Source organism: Anomaloglossus baeobatrachus, chromosome 1, assembly GCF_048569485.1.
Source record: "Anomaloglossus baeobatrachus isolate aAnoBae1 chromosome 1, aAnoBae1.hap1, whole genome shotgun sequence".
Classification (NCBI taxonomy): Eukaryota; Metazoa; Chordata; class Amphibia; order Anura; family Aromobatidae; genus Anomaloglossus; species Anomaloglossus baeobatrachus.
The window spans coordinates 651692557-651714972 of NC_134353.1; the positions used below are offsets into that span (position 1 = coordinate 651692557).

General features: G+C 45.3%; 1 protein-coding gene across 1 annotated transcript in view; it reads left to right on the top strand.

The window, feature by feature from the left end:
- Positions 1 to 2129: 2129 nt before the first annotated feature.
- Positions 2130 to 22416, top strand: part of NDRG2 (NDRG family member 2) — a 402510-nt gene continuing 382223 nt past the window's right edge. Inside the window, exon 1 of the mRNA XM_075319933.1 lies at positions 2130 to 2134. The gene's annotated coding sequence lies outside the window, so the exon portion shown is untranslated. The remainder of the gene's footprint in view (positions 2135 to 22416) is intronic.

Sequence of the window (22416 nt, forward strand, 5' to 3'; positions counted from 1 at the left end):
CTCTCTTGATCATTCAAGTTGGATGATTTATTGATTCCAAGTTTCTCAATGTCCTGAGAGACCAATTTAACAAAAATGTCAATCGCAGGACAGGTATTTAAATTAGGAAAAGTAGAGGATCTACGATAAAGGTGTGTGGGATACTTACTACAGTTATCATCCTCTTCCTCATTGGCCAAACTCTCAAGAATTCTTAGTGCTTCAATCTCCTTCTCACTCTCAAATGGAGAAGTATCCAATTCAGATGACCCTTTTTCAAAGTGCCGTTTCAATATTAATTTTCGGGCAAATAGATGTACATCCTTTATTATTGTGAATTTATCTATGTCACAAGTGGGGGAAAAAGTTAGTCCCTTCTGCAAAATGCTTTCCTGTAAAGAGGACAGAGAATGATCAGACAGGTTAATTACCTTAGGGTGATCATCCCTCTTTTTCTTGCCAAAACTATCCATACTAGTTTGTATACTCCTCTTCACTCCCTGTCGGGTACGGAATGAATGTGAATTCATATGTTCACTGTCTTGATGAGAAGTACTACTGCTCGCCTCAGAGGACATAGAAGAAAGAGAACTTTTACGAGGTATTCTGGGATTTTGGTTAAACTTTTTATACTGCCATCGATAAATTTTCCCAGTTTCGTAATCTTTAAGATCCCTCTGGTATTTTTTCAATTTTAAAGAGCTGACATCCTGTTCTAATTTATTCAAACTTTTGTCCAATTCTTTATCAAATTCTTCCAATTGTTCACTAGTAAGATCTTTTTCAAGTTCTTAGTAAATACTTAATAGTTGTAGATCCACCTCCTCAATCAATTTATTCTGTTTTCCAATGATGATCTCAATAAATGATAATGAACATTGAGTCGCCACTTCTTCCCATCTCTTAATAAGAGCGTCATCATCAAGGTCAAAGGATGGGTAAATTTGCACCCTTAACCCCTTCACGACCGCGGGCCGTAAAATTACGTCCTATTTTAACGTGACTTAACGACCAGGGACGTAATTTTACGGCCTAAACTTCATTTGATTGCCGTGGCCATAGCAACGGCTTTCAAATGATGTCCCCTGCTGTTTCTTACAGCAGGGGACCTTTGCTTGACCCCAGGGGGGGTGGCATCGCCACCCCCCATAGGCGATCGATGTGATTGGCTGTTCAAATCGGAACTGCCAATCACATTGATCACGCTGTTTTCGGCAAAAAAAAATGCCAAAAATAGCGTGATCTTGTAAAATCCAGCTAGGACCGGAGCTGCAGCAGCTCCGATCATTGGCTGGAAGCAAGCAGACACCGTGGCCCCCCCCCTGCAGCACTGATTGGAGCGATCGTGCAATGACGCGCAATCGCTCCAATCAGTGTGCAGTGGGGCGGTCTGATCTGCCGGTGGCCGCCCTCCCCAGGCCTGTGCTGGTCTGGGGACCCTCCCCCAACATGTCTGCAGCGTGCAGCACTGGCTGGTACTAGTGGTACCACGCCACCGCTGCCGCTGCTGTCACGTCACGTCGCAGGAGCGGTGAGTATTGTGCTCACCTTGCAGCCCCTGCGCGTGCCCCCCTGCGATCTGCCCCCCCCCCAGACATCCCGGTCTGCCCCCAGCATTCCCGATCTGCCCCCAGCATTCCCGATCTGCCCCCAGCATTCCCGATCTGCCCCCAGCATTTCCGATCTGCCCCCAGCATTTCCGATCTGCCCCCAGCATTTCCGATCTGCCCCCAGCATTCCCGATCTGCCCCCAGCATTTCCGATCTGCCCCCAGCATTTCCGATCTGCCCCCAGCATTCCCGATCTGCCCCCAGCATTTCCGATCTGCCCCCAGCATTTCCGATCTGCCCCCAGCATTTCCGATCTGCCCCCAGCATTCCCGATCTGCCCCCAGCATTCCCGATCTGCCCCCAGCATTCCCGATCTGCCCCCAGCATTCCCGATCTGCCCCCCGACATCCCGGTCTGCCGGCCTCCCCCGTGATCTCTATTCTGCAGCTCCTCCGGTATCTCCCTCATCTGCTCTCCCCCTCCCCCTCTGCTCTCCCCCTCTGCTGTCGCTCTCCCCCTCTGCTGTCCCTCTCCCCCTCTGCTCTCCCCCTCCCCCTCTGCTGTCCCCCCGACGTCCTCTTACCTGTCTTCACCGGCCGATCACATCTGCCTCCATCGCTGGGTCCTTCTTCCTGGGTCTTCTGCTGAGCTGTCCAACTTCCTGCCTGCTGGCTGCTGCTGCAAAGCTGTTCCTCCTGCAAATCCTCTGGGTAATGTGAGTATAACTTTTTTTTTTTTTCTTTTTTTCCTCTATCCCCTGTCAATTCTTACACCTCATGCGTCCGTGCGTCCCGCCGAGCGCTGATCAGGGATGCAGATAACGTATCTGCATCCGTGGTCAGTTTTCGGCGGGACTTTTTTTCCCGTATTCCCGACGCTTTTTGTATTGCATCAGTCCGTGCGTCCCACCGAGCGCTGATCAGGGATGCACATAACGGATCGGCATCCCTGCTCAATTTTTGGCGTGACAAAAAGCATCGGGGATACGGAAAAAAAAGTCACGCCAAAAATTGAGCAGGGATGCCGATCCGTTATGTGCATCCCTGATCAGCGCTCGGCGGGACGCACGGACTGATGCAATACAAAAAGCGTCGGGGATACGGAAAAAAAAGTATCGCATCTGTCCGTGCGTCCCGCTGAGCGCGGATCAACATCCCTGCTCAATTTTTGGCGTGACTTTTTTCCGTATTCACGACGCTTTTTGTATCGCATCCGTCCGTGCGTCCCGCCGAGCGCTGATCAGGGATGCAGATAACGGATCTGCATCCGTATTCAGTTTTTGGCGTGACTTTTTTCCGTATTCACGACGCTTTTTGTATCACATCCGTCCGTGCGTCCCGCCGAGCGCTGATTAGGGATGCAGATAACTGATCGGCATCCCTGCTCAATTTTTGGCGTGACTTTTTTCCGTATTTGCGACGCTTTTTGTATCGCATCCGTCCGTGCATCCCACCAAGCGCTGATCAGGGATGCACATAACGTATCTGCATCCATGGTCAATTTTTGGCGTGACTTTTTTTTTACGTATCCCCGACGCTTTTTTTATCGCATCTGACCGTGCGTCCTGCAGCGGCCGATCAGTGCACTGCGTCTGTGCGTTTGAAAAGTCAAATGGCGCTCCTTCTCTTCTGAGCCCCGCCATGCGCTCAAACAATTACTTTCCACCACATATGAGGTATCTGCGTACTCAGGAGAAAATGCACAATACATTTTATGGTGCATTTTTTCATGATAGCCTTGTGAAAAAAAAGCTACCTAGTTGAAGCAACCGTTTTGTGGTAAAAAAAAATGTTTTTCTTTTCACGGCTCAACGCTATAAACTTCTGTGAAGCCCCCAGGTGTTCAAAGTGCTCACCAAACATCTAGAAAAATTATTTGAGGGCTCTAGTTTCCAAAATGGTGTCACTTGTGGGGGAGCTCCACTGTTTAGGCACCATAGGGGGTCTCCAAACGTGACATGGCGTCCGCTAATTATTCCAACCAATTTTGCTGTCAAATGGCGCTCCTTCTCTTCTGAGCCCCACCATGCGCCCAAACAATTACTTTCCACCACATATGAGGTATCTGCGTACTCAGGAGAAAATGCACAATACATTTTATGGTGCATTTTTTCCTGATAGCCTTGTGAAAAAAAAAGCTACCTAGTTGAAGCAACCGTTTTGTGGTAAAAAAAATTTTTTTTCTTTTCACGGCTCAACGCTATAAACTTCTGTGAAGCCCCCAGGTGTTCAAAGTGCTCACCAAACATCTAGAAAAATTATTTGAGGGCTCTAGTTTCCAAAATGGGGTGACTTGTGGGGGAGCTCCATTGTTTAGGCACATCAGGGGGTCTTCATACCCCACATGGCGTCCGCTAATGAGTGCAGCTAATTTTGCACTCAAAAATTCAAATGGCGCTCCTTGCCTTCCGAGCACTGCCGTGTGTCCAAAGATTTGATTTCCACCACATATGAGGTATCTGCGTACTCAGGAGAAAATGCACAATACATTTTATGGTGCATTTTTTCCTGATAGCCTTGTGAAAAAAAAAGCTACCTAGTTGAAGCAACCGTTTTGTGGTAAAAAAAAATTTTTTTCTTTTCACGGCTCAACGCTATAAACTTCTGTGAAGCCCCCAGGTGTTCAAAGTGCTCACCAAACATCTAGAAAAATTATTTGAGGGCTCTAGTTTCCAAAATGGTGTCACTTGTGGGGGAGCTCCACTGTTTAGGCACCATAGGGGGTCTCCAAACGTGACATGGCGTCCGCTAATTATTCCAACCAATTTTGCTGTCAAATGGCGCTCCTTCTCTTCTGAGCCCCACCATGCGCCCAAACAATTACTTTCCACCACATATGAGGTATCTGCGTACTCAGGAGAAAATGCACAATACATTTTATGGTGCATTTTTTCCTGATAGCCTTGTGAAAAAAAAGCTACCTAGTTGAAGCAACCGTTTTGTGGTAAAAAATTTTTTTTTTCTTTTCACAGCTCAACGCTATAAACTTCTGTGAAGCCCCCAGGTGTTCAAAGTGCTCACCAAACATCTAGAAAAATTATTTGAGGGCTCTAGTTTCCAAAATGGGGTGACTTGTGGGGGAGCTCCATTGTTTAGGCACATCAGGGGGTCTTCATACCCCACATGTCGTCCGCTAATGAGTGCAGCTAATTTTGCACTCAAAAATTCAAATGGCGCTCCTTGCCTTCCGAGCACTGCCGTGTGTCCAAAGATTTGATTTCCACCACATATGAGGTATCTGCGTACTCAGGAGAAAATGCACAATACATTTTATGGTGCATTTTTTCCTGTTACCCTTGTGAAAAAAAAAGCTACCTAGTTGAAGCAACCGTTTTGTGGTAAAAAAAAAAATTTTTTCTTTTCACGGCTGAACGCTATAAACTTCTGTGAAGCCCCCAGGGGTTCAAAGTGCTCACCAAACATCTAGAAAAATTATTTGAGGGCTCTAGTTTCCAAAATGGGGTCACTTGTGGGGGAGCTCCATTGGTTAGGCACCTCAGGGGGTCTTCAAACCCGACATGGCGTCCGCTAATGAGTGCAGCTAATTTTGCGTTCAAAAATTCAAATGGCGCTCCTTCCCTTCCGAGCTCTGCCGTGCGCCCAAACAATTGATTTTTACCACATATGGGGTATCAGCGTACTCAGGAGAACATGCACAATAAATTGTATTGTGTGCTTTCTCTTTTCTCCCTTGTAAAAATGAAAATTTTATGGCTAAAGTAACATTTTTGTCTTAAAAAGTAAAATTTTCATTTTTTCCTTCCACATTGCTTTGGTTCCTGTGAAGCACCTAAAGGGTTAATAAACTTCTTGGATGTGGTTTTGAGCAGTGTGAGGGGTGTAGTTTTTAGAATGGGGTCACTTTTGGGTATTTTCTGTCACCTAGGCCTCTCAAAGTCACTTCAAATGTGATGTGGTCCCTAAAAAAAATTATTTTGTAAATTTTGTTGGAAAAATGAGAATTTGCTGATGACCTTTGACCCCTTCTAACTTCCTAACGGAAAAAAAATTTGTTTCGAAAATTGCGCTGATGTAAAGTACACAAGTGGGAAATGTTATATAGTAACTATTTTGTGTGACATATCTCTCAGATTTATGGGCATAAATTTTCAAAGTTTGAAAATTGCGAAATTTTCAAAATTTTCGCCAAATTTCCTACATTTTCACAAATAAACGCAAAAAATATCGGCCTAAATTTACCACTGACATGAAGTACAATATGTCACGAAAAAACAATCTCAGAATCGCCAGGATCCGTTGAAGCGTTCCAGAGTTATAACCTGTCAAAGTGACACTGGTCAGAATTGCAAAAAATGGCCCGGTCATTAGGGTGTTTTAGTGGCCGTGGGTGAAGGGGTTAAACCTCTAGGGATAATTTTCTGTGAAAAATAATTATCCAGAGAGGTTTTAGTCCACCATAAACGGGTCTTCTTAAAAATAAGATAGAGTAAGATTTTTTGGTTTCTAAAACGTCATTTCGGACTTCTTTAAAAATACCTGAGGCACCATTATTAAAAATAGTACTCGCTTTTGATTGCCAGATTTTCTCCCTGGCTTTTAAATCCATTGTGGAGTAAAAAGGATTTTTAAATCTGTTGAAAAAACAGGAATATTTAATGACCACAAAATACCTTTTTAAATACATATATAAGGCCAGTAACTGAGGTTATATATCCAACAAAAAACAAAGTTTACGGCCAAAATATAACAATTTTATTGATCAAATCACATAAATACATAATAATACAACATTTTTATAGAAAATGGTTTATGATTTTATGTATTTCGGACTTTTTAGGGGTCAGGGTTTTTTAGGGGTTAGGGCTGTTTAATTACTTTTTTGTTTTGTATTCTTGATCTTAATTATTTTTCTTTCCCTTATAGTCACGGCCATTTACCTTTTTCGTCTCGGGTAGTTGGATGCTGAGTTGAACTGGAGAAGATTCGTATTCTTGCGTCATTCTTCGATTATGCATCATAATTGCTCTGATTTTATGTATAGTTGGTGCTTTTGTTGCTATGCGTGCATGTGTCCTGTTCTAATTTATTCAAAAGTTTGAATAAATTAGAACAGGATGTCAGCTCTTTAAAATTGAAAAAATACCAGAGGGATCTTAAAGATTACGAAACTGGGAAAATTTATCGATGGCAGTATAAAAAGTTTAACCAAAATCCCAGAATACCTCGTACAAGTTCTCTTTCTTCTATGTCCTCTGAGGCGAGCAGTAGTACTTCTCATCAAGACAGTGAACATATGAATTCACATTCATTCCGTACCCGACAGGGAGTGAAGAGGAGTATACAAACTAGGATGGATAGTTTTGGCAAGAAAAAGAGGGATGATCACCCTAAGGTAATTAACCTGTCTGATCATTCTCTGTCCTCTTTACAGGAAAGCATTTTGCAGAAGGGACTAACTTTTTCCCCCACTTGTGACATAGATAAATTCACAATAATTAAGGATGTACATCTATTTGCCCGAAAATTAATATTGAAACGGCACTTTGAAAAAGGGTCATCTGAATTGGATACTTCTCCATTTGAGAGTGAGAAGGAGATTGAAGCACTAAGAATTCTTGAGAGTTTGGCCAATGAGGAAGAGGATGATAACTGTAGTAAGTATCCTACACACCTTTATCGTAGATCCTCTACTTTTCCTAATTTAAATACCTGTCCTGCGATTGACATTTTTGTTAAATTGGTCTCTCAGGACATTGAGAAACTTGGAATCAATAAATCATCCAACTTGAATGATCAAGAGAGAGTAGCTCTAAATGAAATGAAGTCGTGGTCTGATGTTGTTTTCAAACCGGCGGATAAGGGGGGCAATCTGGTGATCTGGAGCAACAAGCTTTATGAGAAACAGGCTTTTTAAACAATTGTCTGATGGCAAGTGTTATAAAAGACTTAGTCAGAATCCATTATCCAAGTTCCAACAGGATTTAATGGTGATTCTGGAGAGGGCCTATGAGGAAAATATTATTTCAATAAAACATTTTGAAGCTATGCTGTGTAAGAAACCCAGATTGCCCACCCTTTATCTATTGCCTAAAATTCATAAGTGTGAGACCGACCCTCCTGGGAGACCCATTGTGTCGGGTAATGGTGGTCTCTGTGAGGTGGTCTGTCAGGTAATAGATTTTTATTTGAAACCGTTGGTCCAGACCCTACCATCATATATACGGGACACCACCTCGGCACTGAGCCACTTTGATAATTTACAGTTACAAGGCGAAATGATGATGGTTACTGCCGATGTGGAAAGCCTTTATACTTCTATCAGGCATGAGGATGGCTTAAGGGCTGTGACGTGGTTTATGAGGAATAGTAATATCGAGCCACGATTAGTTGAACTGCTCCTGATATTATTGGATTTCATTTTGAGACACAATTGTTTTTTGTTTAAAGATCAAGTTTACCTCCAGCTCCAGGGGACTGCAATGGGGGCGTCTTGTGCACCCTCATATGCAAATTTATTCCTTGGGGCTTTGGAGAGGGAGATCTTTATGAGTAACCCAGTTGATCAGATTGACCGTATCCATCATTGGATACGGTATATTGATGATATATGGTTTATCTGGGAAGGGTCTCAAAAACAATTGGATGATATGATGTTGAGGCTAAATGATAATCCACTTAATATCAGGCTCACGTTTCAATGTGGTTCCAGGTTGAGCTTTTTGGACATTGATGTTAGAATTACAGCTGATGGTTGCCTCGAAACTGATATTTTCAGGAAAGCTACGTCTATCAATGCATTTTTACATGCCCAATCTTCTCACCCTAAGGGAACAATCAGAGGAATTCCAATCGGGCAATTTTTGAGAGCAAAGAGAATCTGCTCTACAGAGGATAATTTTTGTAAACAATCAAAGGACCTATATAGTCGGTTCCGTGAGAGAGGCTATAGCCACCGAAATATTCGTAATGGCCTGAAAAGAGCAACATCAGTATCTCGTAATGAATTACTGTACAAACCATCAAATAAATCTCTGGCTCCAAGTAACGAGGTAAGGCTAATTACTAAATTTAATAGCCAGTGGGCACGACTGAGAGATATCATTCAAACCCATTGGGGAGTACTGTTTACTGATCCAATATTAAAAAGGACTCTTCAATCTGAACCTAGGATTACAGCCCGTCGGAGTGCCAACCTCAGAGATTTATTGGTGAAGAGCCATTATCAACCTAAGAGCACAGTCCAATCAGGTGAAATAAAAGGTTTCTTTCCCTGTGGTTTATGTAGGGCATGTCTCAACTTAAGGAAAAGTAGGGAATTCACCAACGGTGATCAAACACGCACCTACAAAATTTTACATCAATTAACGTGCTCATCTAGAGGTGTTGTATATCATGCCACATGCCCCTGCAAGTAGGTGTACGTGGGGATGACGACCAGAGAACTAAAATTCCGGGTTAGGGAACACGTACGGGATATTGAAAAAGCTAAAAATTCCAAATTTGATGAACAACTAAAAACTATTGCCAGACACTTCAAATTATGGCATAACTGTGATGCCAGTAAACTTTCCATTATTGCCATTGATCAGGTCTCTCTTGGTCAAAGGGGTGGCAATTTATTTAAAGTGTTGTCACAAGTAGAGAGTAGATGGATCTACAGGTTGAACACAGTTGCACCAAAGGGTCTTAATGAGAATTTTGGTTTTGCGTCATTTTTATAGAAAATGGTTTATGATTTTATGTATTTCGGACTTTTTAGGGGTCAGGGTTTTTTAGGGGTTAGGGCTGTTTAATTACTTTTTTGTTTTGTATTCTTGATCTTAATTATTTTTCTTTCCCTTATAGTCGCGGCCATTTACCTTTTTCGTCTCGGGTAGTTGGATGCTGAGTTGAACTGGAGAAGATTTGTATTCTTGCGTCATTCTTCGATTATGCATCATAATTTTATGATTTTATGTATAGTTGGTGCTTTTGTTGCTATGCGTGCATGGGTTATGTGCGCATTTCCATAATTAACTATATTTGTTCTTTATTTATGTAAACACATTGGTCCTATATATTCACTGTTTATTCACATTTTCTATTTTATTATTTATTTATTTATATATAAAAAAACGTTTCATGCAATTTTGGTTGCTCATAAAACTGTTTGGTTTTACAATCTCACTAGTGTATGACTGGGGTTATGCTAGTACTATTACTTGTATGTATATTATTATATATAATTATATATTTATATTTTGGATATATTCACTATTGTATAAACCCCTATGGGGTTTTTTTTTGTTTTTTTTTTTTTTGTTTTTTTTTTTATTGTATCACATTAATTATATGGTTGTACGGTTTTGCTATATATAGTTTTGCAACTTGTAGGTCCGTATTGTTCACATGTATGATTGTAACTCCATATAATAATTAGAGCCTTTTCGAATGCATAGTTTTTATATTCCTATGTGAGCTTTCCTGACTTCTACCTCACGGTGGGATTAACTGCGGGAATGCGCTCCATTTCATTCAATTCACCAAGTCCAATTTTTGAGTTAGTGCGCATGCTCTAAAACACGGCCGTGGGCTGACTTGTCGGCGGCTATAGGGGGTTTGAGCACAGGCACCGTCTCCATGACGACTGCTGATGCTTTTCTCCCCGCTGTCCGCTACCACGTCCCCCCTTGATTACGGCACGTGTGGAGGATTCATGCGCCGTGATGTGACTCACCCGATTTATCAGCTGACTGATGTTCAGCTGTTTATTGGCCACCGATGTGTTTAAAAGCCTCTCCTACCCTTCCAACACACGCTCCCTGAAGAAGTTGTGACGAAACGTACGTCGGAAGCGTGGGTACGGGACAGAGGTATGCAGTGCTATTTATAAGCTTTACTTTAATTATCATACCGGGAATTGGATTTTCCCTGCTTGTTCTCCTCAGCAGCTATCAGCCTTTTTTTGCAGCGTGTGCACACTATAATGTTTGTATAGATTTTTCTCAAATCATGCTCCATTGTTATTCATATGTGCAACTCACTTTGAGCAAACTGTGTGCTCTTCCTGATCAAATCTAGCTGCAATTGGCTGCACTTGCACCTTATTCCCTGGTTTTCAATTGGGAGGAAACTGTCTTTTATATTTATCCAGTATAAATTTGAGCACTATGCACTTTACATTTGTACTTTACAATTATGGATGTACTGGTGGACATTTTCTTATCCCATATTGATTAATTCTATTTTCCTCTGCCCCCCCCCCCTCTTTTTATACCTGTGGTACCTTGTTGTATTATTGTGTATTTATGTGATTTGATCAATAAAATTGTTATATTTTGGCCGTAAACTTTGTTTTTTGAAGGATGGGCAATATGTCAGGATGGGGTACATTTACCAGCATGGGGGAACATGCCAGAATTGGTAACATTTACCAGGATGGAGGACATTTACCAGGATGGGGCCATGATAGGGACAAATATACCAGAATGTAGGAAATATATATCAAGATGGGGGACATGTATACCAGGAAGTGGCCGAGGAAGGGGACAGAACTACACAATGATGGGGAGGGGAGCCACTCGTACGTCTTTATGGGATTTCAAGATGTTCAGACTTTGAAATGTAGATGTGGATTACAGGGTGACATCTGACTGCATTCCAGGCTAAAATCTCTGTCTAATATGCTGCAAATTTTTCCAGAAAGATCAATCTAACTGCTGTGTCTGGAAAGGGCAGGGGCTCAGCTTCAATGTGTGGTAAGCATGCATGAGCGTGATGCCCCTGCTGAAGAGAAGAGAAGACGGCAAAGGTAAGGTTACAATTAATTATTTACATAATAGGATTGGTTGGCACTTCGGAAAAAAAATTGGGTTTAGGGCTACAGTTTGGGCACTCGGCCTGTAAAAGGTTCGCCATGACTGACCTATATGTTTTAACTATACATTTCAGGTGGTTCTACCTTCTCCGATTATTGACAGTTTCCCCTGTTTTTTGACTTATACACTTGTTTGTATATGGAGGTGAAGCAGTGTGTTTCAGGTGTGCATTAAAATAAATCCACAGTTGTGTCTCTAATTAACTCAGATATTACCAATAAACCTACCAGAAGCTTCCAAAGACATGACGTCTGTTACAGAGGGGGCAATTGAATAAAAAAAAAAAAATGAAATCAATCGTCGCCCGAAGTCCGTCGGGCAGGTATTAAAGCCACTAAGAGACAGGAGGGCGAAATACAGCAACTCAGGAGAACCAAAGGAAACAAAGGGGATGTTGTAAGGGCACACCCCAACGTGTAGCGTGTCCCTGTTAACCTCACAGGTGCACTAGTAATGGTCACGTGTGTAGGGACACGTCAAAACCGAAGGAAACACAACAGGTATCGGTCACGTGTAAAGGGACACGTGACGGGACACACTGACGCTGCAGACTGGTCACGTGCGTAGGGGGCACGTCAGACCATAAGGACCCTGACCCTCACCCTGCCGAAACACAGCTGTACCTAGATACGAATATTTGGTACCAGTGCCTGCCCTAAAATCACTTGCACACTGGCACATACACACAAGTCTACCACTGGCACTGCAGACTACTGGTCACATGCGAAGGAGCAAGCACGTCAGAACATGTGGATCACCTGGTTAGCGTTACTGAGTACCCGAGGAAAGATCCATACAAACACCTGCCACAAGCAGTGCACGATATGGCGCTGGAACCCAATCACTCCAACAGCCAGGATAGCCATCTTAGCTGTCAGTATTCAGTATGTGACGCTCGCGACCCGATGGGCTGAGCTAGAGACCCTTTATTGCCACCTCCCTGGCCCAGACCACATGGCATGTGGTAACGGCATCGGCTGCAGCCATACAGAGGCTGCCACATCATCGCTGATGTCACTAATGACCAATCAGTGGCCACCTTGTCATTGATAACATCACGCACATGCTCAGTTTGGCTGCATGAGCACTTAGGCTCAGGAGGATACAAAACTCTAGCCACCTGATGCCTCAAGCAACGGCCAGGTGGCGCTGCAGAGTTGACCGACCCAAATGTGGGAGTTAATGATGGGACTGGACCGGTTTGAGGCACAACAGAACCCCGAACCATAACAATATCATCATATGGGCTGTCCCGTATTGCTTAAAGGCATAGTACTCTTAGGGGTACTTTACACGCTGCGACATCACTACCGATATATCGTCGGGGTCACGTAGTTAGTGACGCACATCCGGCGCTGGTAGCGATATTGCAGCATGTAACACTAATGAGCAACGATCGCAAAATCATTCCAAAACAGTGATCGTTGACATGTCGTTCATTTCCTTAATATCTCTGCTGCCACCGGTACGATGTTGTTCATTGTTCCTGCGGCATCACACATCGCTATGTGTGACACCGCGGGAGTGACAAACATCTCCTTACCTGCGTCCACCGGCAACGCGGAAGGAAGGAGGTGGATGGGATGTTACGTTCCGCTCATCTCCGCCCCTCAGCTTCTATCGGATGGCCGCTCAGTGACGCGGCAGTGACATCGCTATGATGCTGAACGCCCCTCCCCCTTGAAGGCGGTCATAGCGACGTCGCTGTCAAGGTATGTGTGTGTGACGCTGCCGTAGCGATAATGTTCGCTACGGCAGCGATCACATAATATCGCACAAACGCCGGGGGCAGGTGCAATCGCGCGCAACAGTGTAAAGTACCCCTTACTGTATGTCAACTTTTAATTTTGCAGAAAGTAGAAAATTGTGAGCTAATAAACTTTTCAAAACATCAAGAGGGCAAAAGAACCTGCAAATTATTTTTTTTATAATGGAATTTAATGATAGATGTTTCCAAATTTGTTCACTTTTCCATAGTCAAATTTTTGATCAGTCTGAAAAAAAGCCAAAACAGTGTTCTTCCCCTTTAAAAACTGACACTAAACATGAGCCCATTTGAAGATGTATTAGTACAATATACTGTCTATAGGACAGCATTAATGTTTATTGAGATCTAAGTGTCGGTACGTGGACAGGTAGAGTTGCCTTGTCAGCAGCAGAACCTTATGTTGTGTCTGACCTGGTGACAGAGATCACCAAACTTTTGATGCTTATTAGATATCACCTACTGTTTTCTAAAGAGGATTACCAACATTAATGAGTTAAGCTCAGCTGATATATTAGGTGGCTTAAACATTGGAACCTTCTATTCATAACATTGGATGAAGAAAATAATTATGGAGGGTGTGTTACAGGAAAGTCTTTCCTTGCTATGTTCTCAGCTGGAAATATTCAGGGTTAGTCTCCGTGGAAAGGCTTGATATTAATGGGTGATAAGAATCCATGACCTTGTTCAGGAGATATCATCATATTTCAAGTATTAATTACTATTATGATCATTAAGAAATGTCTTTTAATTCATTTTCATACATGGTATTCGTAAGTCAGAATGTACATTGTGTCAAAAAAACTGAAGTGTTTTCATGATACTGTACTTTTCTTTGTTGGCTCCATTCCTGGTGTTGGCTTACAGTCTAATAACTGATGTGCAACAAGACAAGTTGAAAAAGTGAAAATCTGGATATTAAGACTGATGTGATTGTAGCGTACCACGGGGCCTTAGGGTACTTGTCACCGGGCCAGTGGTTCCTTGGGGTAGCTGTGACTGGCCTGACCCGGCTCAGTGACCCCGTCAGCTACATTTAAAACAGAAACAGCAAACGGACAAGTATCTAATACAGATGGGGATGGAAGGAGGGTGACGGGCCCCTGGGAAGCGTGTCACCGGTTGCAGTGGTGACTGGGGTCTTGGCCTCCTCTGCCGCCAACCCTTCCTGCGACTAGTCCTCTCCCAGGGGTAGTACTGGATGGGGAATGGGGATGCTTCGCAGCGCCACCCGTTGTATACGTCCAGGAACTAGCCGCCACTTCACAGTCTCTCTCCAGGGCAGGTGTTATGTGCAGCCGGGATGGTCTCACTCCCCACGGGCAGAGCGGGGTACCCCAGGAGATTGGTGAGAATGGGGGCGGCAGCTTGGGCATCTCGTGGGTCGGACATCTGTCCCATCTCCCCAGGCTCCCTCTCTGCTGCCACGACGCGGCCACCCGAACTGGGGCTCTGTACCTCTCCTGTGCTCAGTCCTGTGCTCTGGCGACTGCTCCCCTATTAGTCCATGATTACAAGTGCCGGGTCCCGTCTCACTAGGTGTTACTGGTCCCAGCTTGGTTGTGCTGTCTGTTCGGTGTTACATCCAGACAGCTCTGTTCTGCCTTCCTGAAGGCCTGACAGCCTCCCTTCAGGGAGATACACACCGTGCGTCTGCTCTGTCTCGTGTCAAAGATTGTTCAGCCTGGCTAAAAGTATCTCTACTTCTAACTGCCCATGCCCCCACCTTTGCAAGATGTTATGGCGACCTGGGTCTGCTAGGAACTGGCTAAATCACTTCCTGACTGTGTTTGTAGAAACATTGTTAATCCTTTCCTAGTGACTGTAAACTTACCAGATTAACATCTTGACCTGCTCGGGAAGGATATAATGATTAATATACCCTGTAGCGACCAGTCTCAGGGGCTCTACATGATACCTCTCCCTCGAATTGGCATGTGGGGTTCAAAGATCCTCTAAATGTATTAATCATATTGAACAGCTAAAAAAACGCATCTTATGGTATTTAGCCCCTGCCAACCTTGCTCATTATGTATCTGAATATTCGCTGTTGTGCTGGAAGGGATGCCAGCAGATTGGTTCCCTGGCTCACGCCTGATGGACTTGCCCTAAAGTTGCAACGTTCTGGTCATTGGTATTTGGTCTGATTCTTGAACTGACGGGTCTCGTCCTGATACCTTCCTCAGGTCTAGCAGTGTTAAATCTTGGAGAAGACTGTCTCCCATCTAAACTTAGGGGACTTATAATTCATATCCTATTAGCTGCTAGACTGTGTTTAAGCACATTGTGGAAGTCAGATGGATCCCGTCACATCTCGAACTTTATAACCAAATTAATTCTAGCTTCCAGCATGAATATTGTTTAGCGTTGTCTGTCAATGCCAAAGCTTTTGTGCTTAAAATGTGGCACCCTTGGCTGATTTCTGTACATGCACCATGCATTTTAATGTAGTAGTATTTGCATTAAATCTATAGTTTTATAAGGTCGTGCCCCCCCCTTTTTGTTTTGTTACTGACGGTTTACCAGGAGTCATTCCTTTGTCTATGTTGTTTTATGTTGTTATTGTAAATGTTTGTATGCAAAAAAAATAAATAAAAAAATATATATTGGAAAAAAAAGACTGATGTAATATATTTGGACTCTGTAAATGCATTGGATACTGCAAGACACAACAGCTGTGCATTGAGGTTTCAGAACCAGAGACTAGGAGTCTCTGTATGCACATGAGAAAAAACTGGCTAAAGGGTCTTCTCGAGTTTAAAACTTAGTTTATCTATTATTCCTTTTAGAATGACTAGAGCGGTTTTTTGCATGATCGACCACTGCTCCATTCAGGCAGCGATCTTCAGACCCCTGTTCTCGGGATCGCTGGGTTGCATGACGGTCGGAACCCCAGAAATCGAAACGTTATCTCCTATTCCATGTTTAGGGGATAACTTTCAAAGTTGAGAATACCCTTTAAGGGACAGGATACAAAGAGTCATTCGAAATAGTGCATTTACTAAATGGGATAAGATAAGCAGACTTTGATGATGACACAAAACTTTGTAGGATAATGAAAACTGAGCTCGATGGTATATTATTACAAAAACATCTGGATAAGATGTCTGCATGGGCAAATACATGCTAGATGAACTACATGTTCATGAATGTAGAGTAATCCAATTAGGCTGCATATACATTAATTTGAAATATACCAGGGATTTTAAGATTTTAAGGTGTATAAAAAGATAGTATATCAGACTACAGGGGGCTGAATACAAATGCATTTCACAATTTTCATATATATATATATATTTCATATATATATGTATATGTATATATATATATATATGTATATGTATATATATATATATATATATATATATATATATGTATATGTATATATATATATATATATGTATATGTATATATATATGTATATGTATATATATATATATGTATATGTATATATATATATATATATGTATATGTATATATATATATGTATATATGTATATGTATATATATATATGTATATATATATATGTATATGTATATATATATATGTATATATATATATATATGTATATATATATATATATGTATATATATATAATATATATATACACATACACACTGTATATATATTTACTTATTTATTTTTTTTTTTTTAATTATTTAGAAAACCATGTATCCATTTCCTTTACACTTCACAAGTGCTTGCTACTTAATGTTGGTATACCACATAAAATCCCAATAAAATACATTTTAGTTTGTGGGTGTAATATGAAAAATGTGAAAAGTTAATGTGGCGCCCCTGAAGCTTCAGGTGCCACAGGGTTCTGCACCCCCATTAGGGTGTAGTACCTATTCCGGGTCCAGGGAAGGTCGATGCCAGTTTCCTCTTACACAAACATACAGTCAGTGGGTTGCCCTCCCCAATGGGGACTGGGCCAAGGTCGGATCACAGTAGGGAGTCACTACAGCGGTGGGTTTACAGGACACCACTGCACCAGGGGCTCCCCGATCCAATGCAACCGGAGACTCAGGGTCAGGGAGTAGCAGCCATCAAGGGGAGTCAGGAGCACACAGTGGAAAGAGCAGGTTGACCTAGTGAGAGTATTGAACCAGCCAGTCACAGCGGCTGGGGGCAACAGCTCAGAACACACAACACAACTACAACAAAGAAGGAGAACAGCTTCAGACACAGAGCAGAGCGGACGTGCCGTGAGTGTGTCGCCCAGGGTTATGGGGTACTCGGTCCCGGGCGGTGTATAACTGGGGAATGTCACTTTGGTGGCCATTGCCCTGTTCCGTGCCTTGGGTGCTTTTTTGAAAAGGGGAATATTTACAGGGGATTGTTGTATAAAGTTTATATGTGACACCACTTGCGGTTTTGCGGCCATAGGGATGGAGCCGCCGCTGTACAATGTTCACTACTCGGGCTGGTGTTAGTGGCAGCATGGATGGTAGGCTCTCCGCAAGCAGGGCCAGGTACCAGAGGATAGGTGTTGCAGGTGAGTGTTGAAAGAAGGTAGGCCACAACGGGAATTTCAGTGTAACTGGTTCTTTTTACTCACTGCAAGCTAGTAACTGGTCACCCGAGGCTGGCTGGTCTTAACCGCAGGTCCCCTTTGTTCCAGTGATGGTTTAGTGACCTGGTGGCTTCTTTCCCCTGCACCTGTCTTTGGTTGGTGGGTTCCCGTGGTGTAGAGCGGCTGGGGGTCCCCTCCTGGTTGTCTTCTTCAGCAGTGCGTATGACGGTAGCGTGAACCCTGTGGGGTTGGAGTCTTTGGTCCTGTCCCCAGTTCTCCCTTTGCTACTGAGTCCCGAACTTCAAGGTCAGTGAGGTGCTTGATGGTCCCCTCACTGTGCAGATTTGATCAGGTTTGCCTGGAGCTTTTGCCTGACCTAGGATTCTGTACCCCGTTGGTGCGTAGTTCCGGGAGTACTCCACCGTACTCAACCGGCAACTAACCGCCTGGGCGCTCAGGTCACTTTTCACTCCTGTCAGTCCGTCTGCTCACTTTCACAGTCTCTGACACACTCTCCTCGACTACTACCACTACTGTGTCTCTTCTCCACTGTCTGACTCTTCACTGTCTGCCCCTCCCACCTGGTTGTCTAGTGGACTGGATTGGCTCCACCTCTAGGCGGCCATCCATTGGTCCAACCCTAGCCTTGTACCATTCTATGGGGGATTATTGGGGAAAAACAGGGATTATCTGGAGTGTTTGCATGTTACCGGCACTGGTCTTCTTGGTCCCTAGGGGGTAGGTCCTGCATCTTGGTGGGGATGCAGTACCTTGTAGCTCTCTGATGGCTTCAGTGGCGCTACATTCCCCCTTGGTTAATTCCAGCTTGTCCTCGGGCTGCAAGTGATACAGGTTACACTTTTTATTTTTGCACACATAAACATAACAGTTAAACATTCTTCCCACGCAGGGGAGGTTCAGACTTTAATGTTTCTTAAACTGGAGTACCCCTCTCCCTTCACCCACCACCCAAGGGTCCTGGTCCCAGAACCCTCTAGGAGGCAGGTCACCGGTTTCTTTAGTGACCAGGTCTCGGCCTACTCTACCGCAGACCTTTCCTCCAATCTTCCTCTCCTTGGTGGCGGTGTTAAACAGGGTCGACTGGTGGTTGTACTCTGGTGATGCACAACTGGTGCAACTATTTTACAGGTAAAGTTTTTGGCTGCTGACAGTGCTGCAGCCTGGGTCCTTTTTTACATCAAACTTTGTGCGAACAGGTTACTGCAACATGGTTAACTTTTTCTTCTATTGTCCATATTCATCAAACATTCAAAAATTAGGTTATATTAACATTTTTAACTGGAACAGTCAAACAAACAAACAACTGGTAGAGCAACAGGTCATAGCTACCAAGGTTTTGGAAAGGGGCCATCTGGTTCACTTGGCCTCCTGAGATCAGCATTCATAGTCTGGGTACACTGGTCCCGTGCATATGCACTGCCTCCTGGTGGCAGCTGGGGGACTGGTGCTGAAGTGGGAGCGGGGGCTGACTTTTCTGCAAGGACCTCTACATCTAGGGCATACCAGCCCCGCTCTCCACAGTGCCGGGTGTAGGCAACTTTGTCCCCCACATGCAGATCCCGGTGGGGGGGGTGCTCTGGGGACATGGGGACTCCCTCCTTCAGGCCGGGCTGCGCAATGAAACCCTATCCCCTTTTGATACTGAAGCGCTCCACCACTCCCTGGTACAGCAAGCCCGGGCCCGGTAGCTGGCAAGCCGCAAGCACTGCTTCTCCTGGAGGTTCTTGGCCTCCGTCTGCACCTGCCTGACTTCCCGCTGCTCCTGGTCCCGGGCCAGCTTGGTGATGATGGCCTACCACCCCCGCAGGTGTCCTCCTCAACATGGGCCTGTTCCAAGGTGACAATCGCTGACTTCCCGCTACCTGGTTCAGGGTAGCTCGCTGCCGGGTCCCCGACAGTTACTGGGCACAGTACCTGGGGATGGTCGTCAGCGCTGACAGTGGCCTCCTCCACGGCTCCTGATGACGCTGTAGCGTGGGCTGTCGTCACTGGGTCAGATTGTGCAACTTGATCCTTCTCCAGCGGAGAAGGTGATGTGGCCGGGTCTCATCTGGCCGGGGATGCCTGTACCACTTGGTCCTTCTCCGTGAGAGAAGGTGATGTGACCCATTCAGGTCTCGCTGGCTCTGGCGGTGATGCGGCCTGGTTGAGTATGGATCCCGGTATCTGGGTCGGTGCAGCCTGGTCAAGCCACGCTCCTCTCTATTGTGCCCGCATGGCTGCCAGCACTCCCATCATCTCCGCCTTGCACTCCTCGATACGCTGCAGGTGCTCCGCACACAGGGTCCAGCACAGCCGTTGGACCTCTGCATCCAGCTTCATCGCGGTCCAGGTCCCTGGGCGACCTGGTGCGCTTGCACGCTCTCCCGGTGCAGACATGTTGTTGCTGGGTACAGTCCTGGAGGCATTCTGTGGTAGGGCTTCCGTGCTCCCTGATTCCGGTTTTGTTTTACATTCTGAACACTCCGAGGGGGCAGGGCTTTCTTTTCGCGCCTTTCTCACTGCTGTGGCGCAGTTACTTTTACATCAAAAATGGCGGCGGTTTTTCAAGCAGTAAAACACAGTCCATAAAACACAGACCGGGTCCAGTTCAATCCTGTTCATGACGCCAGGAAAAAGCTGTGTCGCCCAGGGTTATGGGGTACTCGGTCCCGGGCAGTGTATAACTGGGTAATGTCTCTTTGGCTCCGTGCCCTGGATGCTTTTTGAAAAGGGGAATATTTACAGGGGATTGTTGAATAAATTTTATGCGTGACGCCACTTGCGGTTTTGCGGCTATAGGGATGGAGCCGCCGCTGCACAATGTTCACTACTGGGGCTGGTGTTAGTGGCAGCCTGGATGGTAGGCCCTCCGGAAGCAGGGCCAGGCCCCAGAGGATAGGTGTTGCAGGTGGGTGTTGAAAGAAGGTAGGCCACAACGGGAGTTTCAGTGTAACTGGTTCTTTTTACTCACTGCAAGCTGGTAACTGGTCACCCGAGGCTGGTCTTAACCGCAGGTCCCCTTTGTTCCAGTGATGGTTTAGTGACCTGGTGACTTCTTTCCCCTGCACCTGTCTTTGGTTGGTGGGTTCCCGTGGTGTAGAGCGGCTGGGGTTCCCTCCTGGTTGTCTTCTTCAGCAGTGCGTATGACGGTAGCGTGAACCCTGTGGGGTTGGAGTCTCTGGTCCTGTCCCCACTTCTCCCTTTGCTACTGAGTCCCGAACTTCAAGGTCAGTGAGGTGCTTGATGGTCCCCTCACTGTGCAGATTTGATCAGGTTTGCCTGGAGCTTTTGCCTGACCCAGGATTCTGTACCCCGTTGGTGCGTAGTTCCGGGAGTACTCCACCGTACTCAACCGGCAACAACCGCCTGGGCCCTCAGGTCACTGTTCACTCCTGTCAGTCCGTCTGCTCACTTTCACAGTCTCTGACACACTCTCCTCGACTACTACCACTACTGTGTCTCTTCTCCACTGTCTGACTCTTCACTGTCTGCCCCTCCCACCTGGTTGTCTAGTGGACTGGATTGGCTCCACCTCTAGGCGGCCATCCATTGGTCCGACCCTAGCCTTGTACCATTCTATGGGGGATGATTGGGGAAAAACAGGGATTATCTGGAGTGTTTGGATATTACCGGCACTGATCTTCTGAGTCCCTAAGGGGTAGGCCCTGCATCCTGGTGGGGATGCAGTACCTTGTAGCTCCCTGATGGCTTCAGGGGCGCTACACAAGCAGCTCTGTGGGCCAGGGCGTTCAACACGGTCGCTGGGGAGAAGCAGGCGGCTGCTTCCACAGTACCGGCGCTGTCGGGATACAGAATCCTAGGGCAGATATACTTCACGTTATCTGCCAACTATGCAAGGGTCACGGGGAACGGCTACAACAGTCACCGGACCCGTCCCAACGAGTCTGCAGCAAATAGCATATAGGTTCCAGGGTTGAGGACCGGCCCCACAATGGAACCGCGCTATCAGCATACAGAACGGGACACTTTACTGACACCGGTTTCCCCAAGTGCTTCACGCCACGGGGGTCCGATACTAAGCGCATCAAAATGAAAGGGCTCACAGGCTGACACACCGGACTTGACCTTTCATGGATCCGGGATCGGCTGAAGCCCGTTGCACCGGTGATCGGTAGTCTGGGGCAGTGCCTGAACTACCTTTGAGTAAAAAGACCTGGAACCGCAGCCCCTGTCTCTGCCTCTCCTTTACCGTCGCCTTCGCCCAGCCCTGCGGCGCCAACGGAGACTACCACTACCCCGCCATCTTCCCGGGGCCCGCTCCGCCTATGGGGAGCAATACCATCCCGGCTGCACCCGACATCTTCCCCGATGAGAGACCCTGCAGCGGTGGCCCATCCCTTGCCGCGTACCACAGGTGGCGTCACAATCATAAAAGACTTTCCTAAGCCTCCAACTACCACCTCCATCGTACCTACCACCCTCCAACCCTCCTTCCTGTACACCTCGGGGTAATGGAATGGGGCCAGGCCACCCTGTGACATCGCAGAGGATCTGCACCCCCAGCCCGGCAATGAGTAGGTTAAAACACCTGCCCCGTGGGGTGCTACATTAACAGGGAAGGAATACTTTTTCAAAGCACTGTATATAGTATCTGTAAAATTTCATGCAGCCAGGAAATTCTGAATAGCCTAAGTATGCATGTTTCTTTCTATAAACATAAGGAAGTAGGACGCTTCCAGATGATCTGTCATGATCGATCATTTTGAAATCAGATCTCTATTCCCTCCAATATCTGCAGTTGGGAGGCCCTTATAGACATTACAT